Genomic DNA, 13,851 nt, shown 5'->3' on the forward strand with positions numbered 1-13,851 from the left:
GAGAAAGGTGAGGAAATGGTGATAGATTAGCATAAGGGAATCAGCATGCTGTAACATCCAAGGTCTCAGGCTGGCATCTGTTCAATTACCTGGCTGCTTCTGCAGTCTTACAGAGCCTGGGAGAGCTGGAATTTACTTGCTGCAGCTGCTGGCATGCTCCTGTTTCAGGGTGGAGAAAACAGTCTGGGCAGCAAACACAGGGATGTTGGACATGTTACATTGCCAGGATAACTCAGGCTTATCAAGCCACGGGGTCGGGTGTAAATAGGAGGGGAAGGGAGACAGGAGGCTGACCTGAGCAATGTGAGCTGAAGAGAACTTTGAAAAGGAAATTGTTAGAGTATCTGGGTCTTTACTCAAAGATGGAAGTAAACTTATATGGAAGGTACTCGTAAACTGGGGGCCAACGCCTGTTTTAGCAAGCGAGGCAACTTCCTCAAAATCTGAAGGTGAGTGTTCTTTTGTTTGAATTGCTTTTGAGTTCACAGACTGTGTAGTGTTTTTGTCAGCCTGTGTGAATTCACGAAGCACTATTGGAACAATGGAGTCACTTCAGCCTAGCATTTTCTGATTAAAATCAAAAGGAGAACAGTCTGAGACTGCATTTTCTTGAGCATGGGTGTTGCTGAAGCCAAGTAAACACTCAAGACCCTAACAGGAGTTTAAACAGAAAAACTCTGAACTAGAACAGCTTCATAAACAGTGAGATTTGATACATTTCTGAACAGCAGTATCTTTGCCTTGGATTTCATCTTAGCACTGTGCTGTGTTCTATTGCCAGGTCATATTTCCTGAAGAAGTGTACTTTCCTTGGCTGCTCAGAACCAGCTCCATGATCCCAACTCAGCGTTAACAGTTTGTGTTGAAAGGAGCTTCCAGTACAATCTGTACCAATACGTGCTGGGATGGAACCCAGATTTATGTTCAGAAGTGCAGATCTGTGAGAACAAATGGTTGCATTCAAAGAAGGACACGTTTCAAGACAAAAAAGTCGTGTTTTGGTACCTTAATTGTCCACTTATTTTTTCATTGCCTACACACAGCTATGTATGCTTGTGACTAATAATACTTTTTCTAGGAAGTTATTTGATTATTTATATTATTTGGCTATTCAGAGAAATCACTGTTTTCCTGGCAAGAGTGCTCTTCCCCTTCAAATCTATGTAAAACCAATTAATAGAAAACACTTCATTAGAATAAAATGGGAACAGATGTGTTTCAGAGAGGCAGTGTGAAGATAGATCTCCATTATATTGCTTTCATTGGAAGGAGTTTTTGGGAATAGAATAAATATGTGACTGAGAGTAATGATAGAAGATTAGGAAGAACTTAATGTGCCTTGGGGGGGGATAAGAGATGAGGACTGTTACAGGGAAGAAATAAATGCATACATCACAGAGAAAACTGGCGGTTGGGAAGAGATAGGAAATGGAGATTTGCAATGTGTAAGTGGATTTAGAGGAACGATGGACAAGGTGAACTGTAAAGAGTTCCTGGAAGTAAGGGTAGATTTCAGGTCTGGGCAGCAGTTGCTTTGCAAACCACAGAAGCAGCATGTGTCTGATGTTCAAAAGACTGCAAATGATTGAGGTCGCTACATATCAAAACTGATCCATGTTAACTACATTAAACCCTCTATTGAAAGTCACTTCAAGCATATTCAAAACAAGCTAAAAGATTAAAGGAGACCTGTTGATTGGATCCTTGAATCTGAAAACTATTTATAGCTCTGAAAACAAGTTGTGTTCAGGAGCCTGAGTTTCTAGCTGGCTTACAACTACCACTCATGTGGGAAGACAGTGTTGTACCTCCCCTTTTCTGAATGCAAGGAAGTGCTTTAGTTGGTTTCTTCAAAGGTGACACCTCAAGTGACCTCTATGTACATTAAATGACTTTGTCAGACTGAAGGACACCCACTCTCCAGTGCTATTCCATGCATTCTCCCCAAATACCTATTTATGGGCTAAGAAAACAAAGTGCTAAACATACGGTGTTTGAAAGGATGTGCAGGAGTGCACATTTATCTTTTATTATCTCCCTTAAGCAGTCCTGTTATTCAGAAGCTCTAACAGCCATCCATTATTCATCAGCTGTCTTTCTCCTCAGCTGATTTCCAAGCAGAGTTTCGATGTGGAACAGCAGCCTTGCAGAGTGTGAAGTGGGATGGATACTAGATTATGCAAGGGAATTATCTGCTCCAGTAAAGGTCTGGTTTCCAGGGCTTCTGGCATAACTAAGCAGAAAAAGTAAGTGCAAATGTAGGGACATAATGTTATACCCGAGAAGATTAAGATGCTAATGCCGTGAGTAACTCCTTCCTGTAGATCTAAATCCAAGGCAGCTTTTGCTAAGGCATTCTAATGTGGATGAGTCTTCATCCTGGTTTGGAAACTGCCTCAAGTGCACAAAACACCAGGAGTTCCAGGCATCCCAGCCTATCTGACCTGAAGCTGGGTGGCTCTTAGAGCACAGTGTGGCTGTGGAGCAGATGTGCTGTCAGATGCTGGCTTTGTGTGCTGGAGGTGCCAGATCAGGGGATTTTCAAGAGCTACCTGTCTGCTCTTTGTCTTTAACTTAGCTAGCAAGCATTCATCCCATAGTGCCAGTTGGAAATACCTTTCTGGAAAAAAAATGTAGGAATTTGCATCCCTTGGTTTGTATGCAAAATAAACACTTAAGGGTTTGTTACAGTGCTTTACCTACTTTCTAAGGGTATCCCCATTCAGGGATGTGTAGTAGCCCTTCTAAACCCTTCCAGCTTGGTTACCCCACAATGATCACATGAACTTCTGCCTTACAGCCTGCTCCATCTTCTCTGATTTCCTGTAGGGGCAAGCACAGCATTTCAGGACCTTCTTCTGCACGAGCTGTACACAGGGCTTTAAACCCCAAGCATAAAAAAATGGATGTTCTGTGCATGTAATTTCCCTTGCCTGCCTCAGGCATCAAATATCACACATGGCAGATCAGTGATTGCAGTAATTGATAGTCGTGCAGGAGATTGGAAGAGCTGTAGGATGTACAGTGTAATGAAACAATTTTGACTTACGCAAGTTTTCAGCCTTGAAGCAAGAGGGCACCGAGACTGTGTTTAATTAGAAAAATGAGTAGTCTGTCAAAGTGTTTGAAGCCCATATCACACAGGTTTGTGGCATGAACTGTGATTAATATCAAGCGCATTTGATGGCCTGAGGACTCACCACCTCTACAAACAATGCAGACCTGTTGTGCAGAAATTCATTTATGTTTCAATGTTTGTAATAGCATGATATGAAAATAACACCACAAAATAAAATAGCAAGAACAGGGATGAGCTGTTTAAGGTCAAAATATTCTGCTTTCTAGAGGTACATTGAGATCGATGATTTCTCTGGATAATGTTAAAGCAGAATTGAATTTTTGATCACATAATCAACTCAGCATTAAACAGCTATAACCATCTACTAAAATGGAAGCATTTTATGAGAAATCAACTGCATAAGGAGACTTCAGAACATTTTAAAGCAAGTGGGTTTTTTCACCCTTTTATTAGCTGACCTCTTGTTACAGTGGTTCTTCCTCTGAGAGACCTTTGAGGCAAGGCTGCCAACAGCAGACTTCTCGGCTGTGAGTGCTCCAGGTCAACCTCTGTGTTCAGAAAAGTGCAAACCAGTGATCAGACTGCCCGTCCTTGCAAGTTGCGATGAACTCAGTTCTGCTTCTCAGCCTTGCAGACAGCCTGCATGGTATTGTGCCAATAGCAGTATGAAGGTATCTTGTTTCAAATAACTGATATGTGAATCAGACTCCAGGATGCCAACAAAGCTGGTTCACCAGGAAGGATGATCCGTTCTTTTTTGCTGCCTGAACCTCATCACCCTGCTGTGATGCTTAATGAAATTGTCGTGCAAACTGTGAATGCTGATTTTTTTTCTTTGTAAGACAAGTACCACAAACAGTTCTGTGTTTTCAATCAACTGTAAACTGATAGAAGCCTTGTCACACTCCATCTCTGGAGGCAGCTAAAAGACAATGCAAGCAGGCATTAATACAACACATTTATGCTCATAAATATGAATATGCTAAAACTCTCTACTGGATTAAGCTTCTTGTCCAAAGAAAACTGACTGGGATGGCCTAGCAGGAGCTGATTTTTGCCAGGACAGCTAAAGGAACCTCTACTTTGCTAGATGCTGTGTTCACATACCGTGACCAAAATGTTTTAGGGACAGAATAATCTCATGCTAAGAAACAAACAAGGAGGGACTGAGGAGCTTGAAAGGACTTTAGCAGAAAGTTATTTTTGCAGATCTGTACAAGGCCAATATCCATGAAAATCATGAACACTTGCAGCATTCTTTGCTTGGCCTGTAGCAGATATGTCCAGAGGCCGTGGGGTGGCAATCAAGACCCATACCACCCGAGAAAGCAAAATGGTACTTATGGGTGGGGTATGTTACTGGGGTGCCACTCACTCACTGTAGGCTCTTCCAAGAGGAGCCTGAGAATGAGCTGAAGAAGCAATGTCTGAATTGTGCTTAGTGGTGGAAATAAGCTGCATGCTTCAAAGCTCTGGCCTAGCCTAGCATGGTATGAGGTGCTCTATCTAATTCAGAGTTTGTTAGTCTATAGCAACAAATGTAGATTTCAAAGCAATATATTCAAAGCAAATTAACATCTTCAATACAAAAGGATGCTCAGGTGAGGTGCCTGAGTTTCTCAGGTAAAATGTGCTTTAAATTAAACCTGCAGTAGAGCACTCAGAGGGAGGTAGATATTTACTGCGGTAGGAGATAATTTTGTGATCTAAACCTAGCATCAAGTTCCCAACCAGGCGCACACACCTTGTGTGTCAGAACTCCTGAAGAGCTGAGGAGTTCCCCAGCTGTTTGTGCATTAATAGTCTGTTGTTATTTACTTACAAGACAAGTGTAATTTAAGATCTAGAAACCTATCCTCGCCCTCTTTGCAACAAAACTTGTGTGTTTGGTATGTTTTGTGAAAGCTGACAGCCAGTCCACCATGCAGTTCTTAGGTTGCTACTGAAATATCTTTGCAGGGTCTTGTTGATGCCTTAGGATTTTAGCTTTTATATTTGTCATGTATCTGTAATCCTGCAGTTCTTTAGTGTGTAACTCCAAACTCCACACACAGTGTGAGCTGCTGCTTTCCCATTTTGCTCAGACACAGCAATTCCTCTCCAGGCCTGGCAATCAAGGACACCTCACTGCCTCAGGCTGAGAGATGGAAACAAAAGGGAGTTGGGGCAGCAAACTTGGGGTAAACGAGTTCATTCCCTGAAGCTGGAATTGGAAGATGAAACCCCAATGTGCAAATGGACCAAACTGACAAAAGTGTGGAAACCTGTGACCCATCATCCATTTTTGGGTGCAGCCCCTGGGGGGCTTTGTCTGCCCTAAATGTACCTGAAGGCCCTTCAATAAACAGAACTGCTTTTTATTCCCTTGATTTTGTCTGGCCTCTGTTTTTAGGTAGCCCCAAAAGTCATCATTGTGACTGAGTGCTTTTCAAAGGCATCCCCTCCTTTAGAGCATGATTCAAAGCCAGCTGAAATCAACACAGATAACTTGACTGGAGCTTTGTATCAGGCACCCTCTGCCATCCCAGATGGTATGAGGGAGAAATAGATGCAAACTGAGAGTTTTGAGCAGCTTTTCACATCTTTCACTTCTTTCTTGAAGATGCTAGGGAATAATTACAGTCTGAGACAACTTATTTTTCTGCTTGATGTGGATTTAAAAAGAGCTTTTTATTAATGCAGCCTCCTGTTTAATGGGCAGTGCAAAGCTTCTTTGTATTCTAGAAACCTGCCTATCCAAAAGGTGTGGCTACATCCTCTAGTACCAGGAGACAACAAATGCGAAGAGGTGAACTCTGGTCATGCCTGAATATCTCAACAGCTTCCTCTGTTCTGCAGAAAAAACTTGAGTTCATTCAACATTTAATTTAAAAGTCTAATTTGTTATCCACTGATAACAAAGTTTATTATGAGTGCCAGTAGTTAATCTTAGAAAATTTACAATCAGTTGAATGTAAAAATATTGCAGCACTGATATTTCTAGTGCAGGTGAAATCCTTGTGTCCCTGGGAGATATTCTGACTTTACCATGATGAAGCCAGAAAAATTAGGTATAGTATATCCAGGCCAGTGATGGTATGTCTTTCTGGATCTTGGGAGTTTGAAAGTTTAAGTTAAATATTTCAAATAAGAGCTACCTTTTATTTTACCATTATATTTGATCACAGTGAGCACCCTTTGTGGAATGCCAGAAGAGTCCCTTTGCTCTTTTACAGTATAAAGGCAAATGGAAATATGAAAATTTGAAACCTGAAATGCAATATATTGTATTTCAGATTTTTCAATACAAACAATTCCGCTTTTAATATTTGAAATGAAGAACATTTCCATCTTAAAAAAAATACTGATAAAGACATTCAATTCAAGGTTAGTTTAGCCACAAACACTTTGATTAATTTTTCAGAAACATACTGGTGTGGTGGTAAGAACTTCTCCTAGTCTTGAACAGTCATAGAAAATTTAGGTGTCTTCTATGATTGTTTACCTAAAGTTTGCCTATAAATATTAAAAATTCAGTATGATAAAATCACAGTACAAAAACAATTTGAATTTTTTATAGCCTGCACAAAAACCTACTGCAGTTTGTGCTTGACTAGTGATGAATGAGACACGAACTGAAATCCAGCTGTGACTGTTTTGATTTTCATTCATTGCTAAGTTGCATTTCCAGTTCAACCAATCCTTTATTGTCTGTCAATCTATCCCAGCAGACCCCATTGCATTACACCTTTAAACACTACCTGTGCAAAGCTGGCAAAAGCAGAGACTTTTTTCTTTGGAATGTGGCTCCAGTAAAAGCACATTCCATTTTTTCTAACATGCAGTTAAAAAAAAACAACCCAACCCCAAGAACATCAAATTATCATTTGAATCATAGCAAGCAACTGTGAGAACAGGAAAATCTTTCATGATTTCAGAAAATACTTTAAATGTATTTGTATTTTAAATTTAGCAAGTCAAAACAGATCACGGCATTACACAGCTTTGGCTCTAAATTTCCCCGGTAGCTAAGAAATTTCCAGATGAAGGAAGGACAATTACGGAATTGTTTAGGTTGGAAAAGCCACTCAGCCTGTAGTTCTGCAGAGGTTTGCTGTGACCTAAGGGCAGGGCCTGGCACTCCAGCCTACTGAACTTCTTGCTGTCCAGATCCCTCTGCAGGGCTTTCCTGCCCTCCAGCAGGAACACTGAGCCAGCTTGGAGTCATCTGCCCACCAGCTGAGCGTGATTTTGTGTGGGTCATGGGTAAAGACCTTACACAGAACTGAGCCCAGTCCTGAGCCCTGGGGAACCTCTCTGGTGTCCGGCCCCAGCTGGGTGTGACCGTCCCCTCTGGGGCTCTGCCATCCAGCCACCCTTCAGCCAGGGAAGAGCCAAGGGCTGCCAGCTTTTCCAGGAGGATGCTGTGGGAATCACTGCCAAAGGTGTTGCTGAAGTCCAGGGCAATATCCACAGCCTTTCCCTCAGCCATTGAGTGGGTCTTCTTGTCAGAGAAGGAGATCAGGTTGCTCAAGCCCAAGCTGCCCATCATGAATCCATGCTGTGTGGGGCTGATCCCCTCGTTGTCCTGTGGGTGCTGGGTGATGGCACCCAAGATGATCTGCTCCATGAAATTCCCCAGCACCGACACTGACAGCCCTGAACTTCCAGGGATTGTCATTCCAACACTCGTGGATGGGCATCACATTTGCTAGCCTCCACTTGACTGGGATCTCGCCAGTTATGCTGGTAAATGACTGAATGTGGCTTGTGTTGTGTTTTATCTCCATGCACCATAAACTGCTTGCCCTGTTCTCCTCTGCTCTGGAAAGACACATCATGAGACTGCAAGGAGCATCTCTGCCAGTGTGAGCAGCACTTCTGTGCTCCAGATCACCTCCTGACATTGGCATCTGGGGGAAAAACACTAAAGCTGGATGTTGCTCTATTGGGAATGGCGAGAAGAATGACACAGACTCTCTTGTGTGTTGAACAGGAGAGTAAAGTTTATTATTTTTGGTCTTCTTTTACAGACATGTTGGAGAAAGTCCGAGAGGTAAAACTTTCATTGGTCATTAAAGCAACACATCACCATCACTGGTGAAGTGGAACATCACCCCTGGACTGTTTTCCTAAACACCACCTGCAAGGATTGTTGTCCTTTACCAAGGACTGTTTGGATTCTTCCTCGTGCTTTCTCAGAATGAGAAACCTGTAATTTTGTTTCACACAGGTTCTGTTCCCTTCTTTTTGCATTTAGCATCCGGAGTTGTACAAATGAATTATTCAAAGTGCACATTTAAACGGAAGTGTTTGGCTTTACTGCCTGCCCGTGTGCTGTATATGTGTAAAGGCTGACTAATAAATGCCACCTGAGGCAGACTTATGCTGTCCTGTTTAGATGTTTGTTTTTTTTCTCTCAGAATAGCAGTATTGTGGTACTTCCACGTTTCTGTTTGGGACTAAATGTAGGGGGGGTGTTGAACAGAGCAGAGCAGAATTCTCACCTCACACAGATCAGGGCTGGAGCTGTGTTTGATTAGGGATATACAGAGCCTGTCTTTTCAGTGCCTTGGATGTTGACTTGGAAGCAAACCTCACTTATCTTAATGTTGACAGTCACTAAGGTCAGAATATAATCTATCATTACAGAGTGACTGTTCTTTGTAATCATGCTATTTATCCTGAAGGACCTAGAAAGACATCTATACTTTGCAATCCCTATCTCTCAGAAATTATAATCTCTTGTTGAAATTGCTTTCCTAGGAGAACTGTCTTGTTTTCTGCTGGTCCCTGTTTCTGTTTTTCCCTCTTTCAGTTGTGATCATTTAGTGTCCCGCCTGATGAAATCAATTTGAGGTAATTTCAGCCACTCTCCACAAACCCTGTATTCTGGGTCAGCTCCCAGCTTTGTTTCCTTTTCATAGCCTGAAAATGCAGTGACTACCAACCAGCTTGTGACAAAGCTGAACCTGCCAGAAGAGGCTTCAGCATTTGAAAAATATTGCTTCCTATGAAGAAAGTAGAAATGAGGGCTCTTAAATCAGCAGAAATCCAGTCCCTGATAGTGCAAGCTGTGCCTTTATCAGCTTCTCCAGATACTCCCTTTATATGATTCAAGGAAGAACCTGTGCCATTTGTATTCCTGCCATTGATGTTATGCTTCTTTTTGCAGAGAAAGGTAAGAGTGTCATCCAAAACAAAGTAGAAGCTTGAACTCACCTCTGCAAAGTTCTTTCAAATTAGAAACTTCCTTCAGAGAAAATGAACTGATGAATACAGAGTGGAAATCTTATTCAGATCATCAGGGTGAGAGTATGTTTATTGCTGTTTACTATGTATAGTGTGTGTGTGTATAAATATATAGCGAAGAAAAATTTTCAATTAACTTATAAAAGTAGTTAAGAAAAATTTTTTCAAAATCTTTGATAAACATTTGAAGTGAATTTCAGGTTGAAATTCTGTTTGGGTGCTTGCATTTATCACATCATCCAGTTCCTGGAGAAGAAAAGTAGAAAGAAAGACTTAAAAAAAGGAGAGATAAAAAAAAATAAACTGAATTGAATGTAAATTTATATAAATAAGTATAGAAAGCACAATATTCTTTGAAAAGCATGAAGGTTTTTAACCAGATTGTGTGATTAAAAACTGGGCCAGTCATGTTTTTTCATTAAAAATGTAGACATTTGGGCTAGTTCTGATTTTAGCATCAAGCATGTAAATATGCCATTAAGAAACACTTTCAGTCTACCATTTGAATTTCCAGAAATAGTTCTTAAAAATGCTACTTTCCTGCAATTTGTGGTGAAAATCTTGTGACTGAGTTTTTTCACGTGCATTAGGGATTTGTTTGTGAATTCCTGGACTGGCAGTGAATGTGGAAAGCACAGGAAACATACTTAGCTCTTGAACAGATGCAGTTTAAATGTGTGACCTTTTCCCAAACCTTTTAAGGATTGAATTTTTTTTTCTCCAACAAAATCATCAACAATAATAAAAATATTTATGCCTGCCTACTAAAAATTTTAAGAGCCTGTTTGAATTGAGGAGGAAGCAGGATGAGGGAAGGAATTCTGAGCAGAGATCACCAGTGTTTCCAGATAATTCACAAATGTGTTTATAAGCCAGGAAAGAAGGCTGCTTCTCGCAAGGCTAAGAGGAATGAATCACTGATGTGGGAGGTATAATGTCATCCAAGAAAGGAGGCAGTCTTCTCCTCTGCACCCAAGCCAGCTGCTCAGTCAGTTAAATAATACTTTCAGATGGGTTGGTGTGTTGCAAAGCCAGGCAAACACTGTGGGGTTTATCCATTTATATATGTGACCTCACTCCCCTGCAATGTACACATGACAGATATGAAAAAACCCCCAAACCCCACATTTACTGATACTCTTCTGTTGGTGCTGGGTTTGATGCACATGGAGGTGTGTTTTTATCTACAGGGTAAGAAGAATGCTTACACTTATAACCATTTCTTGGTTTCACTTTAAACACCCAATAAACTGTAAAAAAATTCCAGCAAAATGCTTTCATGCAACAGGAAACCTCTAAAAAAATGTAATTTACAATGTACCTGATACTAATCTTTCTTCATAGAGTTTGGTCAGGAATTCTCTAAGACTTGTTTTGAGCCTTGAAAGGGAAGAACATGGTCATGCTGAGTTTTGTTACTGCCTTTCAGAGGATTTCTGAGCCAGTGTAAGGACTGGCAAACCCTCCTCATTTCCTTGCTCAGTGCTTCTCTGTGGCTGCATTTTATTTTCAGGGTGGAACTTCCATTTGTCCCTTCTATAACTTTTATATTTCAAGTTTTCTCTTCATTCATCCCATCATTTCTCAGATATTGAACTGCAATCTTCAGGGGAGAGTGAAATTAGTAGTAAGGGTTTTAAGAATGTCCTGTAAATGTAGTTTTCACTTGTCAGTTGATCCAGATTTTTAGAGCATAAGCTGAGTTGGGTACTGTCTCCTATATGCCATCCTAAATTTATATTCACTGCTAGAACAGGATCTTCACTAGAGGCAGGAAGAGGTATTGGCCATTAAAAAGTAATATTATACTGCACTAGAAAAGGTTGTATGAGGAGCCCCTGATTTAAATGGGAGTAGATGAGCTTCCTTTTTTTATTTACAGCACTGTAATTATGGATAGAAATATTTTTTCAAATAGTTATAGAACTTCTACTACTTTTACCATCCTGACTGCCTACTGGCCATTGTACTGCCAGTGTACATGATATGCCATTAGTATGATATAGAGCACAACTGGTTGTCATTCCAGGGTAGTAGTTAGAAGGCAAATAAATTCTACTGAAAATCCTCTCTGCTGTCATGAAGCATCGTGATCATCAGACAGAAAGCAGAGAAATAGAAATTCTAAATTTAATATGTTTTAAGTTTTAAGCTCAATTATTTTTTTTCATCTATTAAGAGCCATTTCATCAAGCTCTTTACCACAGTAAATTTAAACTGTGAAACTCTTGCAAGTGGACCAGTGATGTACTTGGAAGCTGTACTCTTATATTAGTGCTTTTTTAACTTCCATAACTACTGTCAATAAAGGGGAACTTTTTGAAGCTATGCTCATTGAAGCCAAATTTTCTGTCCAACTTTGATTCAAAACAATTCTCATCCCCACTTTTCTATCTCAGGCCTCAGAATTTTCAGTCTTCTTCACCTGCAGTCTAATTGCAGAAAATAACCATTAGGGTTGGATCTTTGTTGTGGTGTTTTTACCTGAACAAGCTTCTTCCAGATTATTAACCTGGCAAAATGGTTCAGCATACAATAATGGGCCCTAGGGCACGTCACTCCAAGGCAACTGCAACACTGAGCCATTGCCAAGTTTTGCAAGGTGAGGAATAGAAATAATAGCCTGAAAAATGTGTGCACGTTGGATTTAGCACAAAGACTGTGTCTGGGAAACAGCTATTCTTCTGTTGCTGGCAGTTCTGCACCTGTTTCAAAGGGTATAAAAGTGTTTGTGTATGAGCTGCGTAACTTTTCAAGCAAGAAAAACAACTCTAGTGGTTTTTCTTGATAGCCAATCTAATCAAATGATATTTTGGCAGATCTGGAGATACTGTTTCCTGTTTGGCTTCCCTCCAGTGTTATTTCTAAGGATGGATGTGAAGGAGTCAGTTAAGATGAAGGGGTAACTATTCCAGTAGACTGTAACCACACAATACCAAAGCATTCTCAGTAAATCAATTCTCTTATTAAAACAAGGCATGGAAATTGTTCTATCCACTATCCTGGCAAGCAGCACTGAAGCACTCTTTCCTGAATGGTAGCTGTACATTGAGGCTCCTTCTTCTGAGTTCCAAATGCCCAGACCTGGTTGGTAATCTGTAATCTTCCCATTGAGTCTGCCTCCTTCAAACTACTTTTGGAAGTTAATATTTCAGTACTCTTCAATTTATCTTCAGCCTACCTAGTTCTGCCCTAGATTTCTGAGTAGAACACTAGTACTAACTAGTCAGAGTAAGCCAGCAGTGCTTTCCCAAAGCTTAGGCTGTCCTAAAGCACTGACTTACAACAACTGATGGGGGGAAAACACTTAGAAAATATGCCCAAAGAAAATAAGGCAGATGAGTAACATAAAGCAGGTCTAACATTGAGAGAAAATGTTCTGAAATACTGCCCTGAAACAGCCTACTTCGAAAGACTAATCCCTTGAGGTGGGCTTTATGTAACAGATTATAAAAACTGTTCTCTAATGTTATGTCTGGGAAACCAAAACATAGCAAATCAGATCACTGGCACACACCTGCTTTAGACTTTGCCCTCTCTGTGAGTTCTGCCTGGTTTTGGGTGTCCAGGACTCATTTTCTCTTCATAATTGTCAGTAAATCAAAGAGATCCTGCTAGTTTTAGCCTGTATGCAAGCTTGTGCAGGGAAGTGCTGGTTGGAATGAGGTTTAGCCAGGGCAGCTGCTGCACACATGTCCAGAACATATCTAGCTGGTGTTGGTGGTCCCCAGCCCCCTGAAATCCATCTGTGAGGCTACAGGGCTGTTACCTGTGGTGCTCATAACTCTGCAGCTCTGTCCAGACCACTGGAAAAGCGTCTGAAACCCCTCATTTAGGGAGGGCTTTTGAGAGTCTCTGTGTTGTCATTCTTTCTTGCCTGCACAAAGTGTGTCCAGGTGCTTTTGCTGCAGTAGGCACAGGAAGTAAACAGTTAGGAAATGGGAAAAGCTCTGCTGCTGCAGGTAGTTCCAGGAGTGTCTTCAGACTGTGGAGAGAGTCCAAGAGAAACAGCATATTTGATCCCAAGGTCTGTGGAGATCCTTTTGCCCAGCTATGTGCGTTGACTTTGGTCTCTTGAAGTTTTCACATCAAGTCAATCCTGTGCATGTGTCCACCTGGGCCTGGAGCACCACGGTTTGCACCCAACACAATAAAGCACAGCCCATCCCATCCCATCTGCTCTCCTGACCTCCCTGGCTCCGTGCTCCAGGTGCTGCTGTGCACAGGTGCCTCTGATTTGTTCTCCTGGAGCTCTCCTTGGCTCACTGAAAGCTGGAGCTCTGTGGGGATACCTCACACTCCTCTGATAATGGCAGTGTTTTCTAAACCTTGTAGATCTCCACATCCCAGGGAAGCTGTGAGACAGAAGGAACAGGGACTCAGCTGCTGCTGTGTCCCACTGAGCTCTGGCTGAATTCTAATCTGCTACCATTAGGTCACTTTAATCAGTTTGTGTTTCTTGTTTGTTTGTTTCTTTTAATTGTTTTGTTTTGTTTTCTTTTGTTGTTTGTGTTGGATTTTTTTTTTCCCTAGGAAGCTTT

The 13,851-nt window shown here is 41.2% G+C and overlaps 1 long non-coding RNA gene across 1 annotated transcript; it reads left to right on the top strand.

Annotated features, from left to right (window-relative positions):
* Positions 1–251: 251 nt before the first annotated feature.
* On the top strand, positions 252–5,448 carry LOC147651174 (uncharacterized). The gene is made up of 2 exons (XR_015274344.1): positions 252–449; positions 782–5,448. It is a non-coding gene; the product is annotated as an uncharacterized LOC147651174 (long non-coding RNA).
* The last annotated feature ends 8,403 nt before the right edge of the window (positions 5,449–13,851 follow it).

This window comes from Cyanistes caeruleus, chromosome 10 (assembly GCF_971803275.1).
Source record: "Cyanistes caeruleus chromosome 10, bCyaCae1.hap1.1, whole genome shotgun sequence".
Taxonomy (NCBI): Eukaryota; Metazoa; Chordata; class Aves; order Passeriformes; family Paridae; genus Cyanistes; species Cyanistes caeruleus.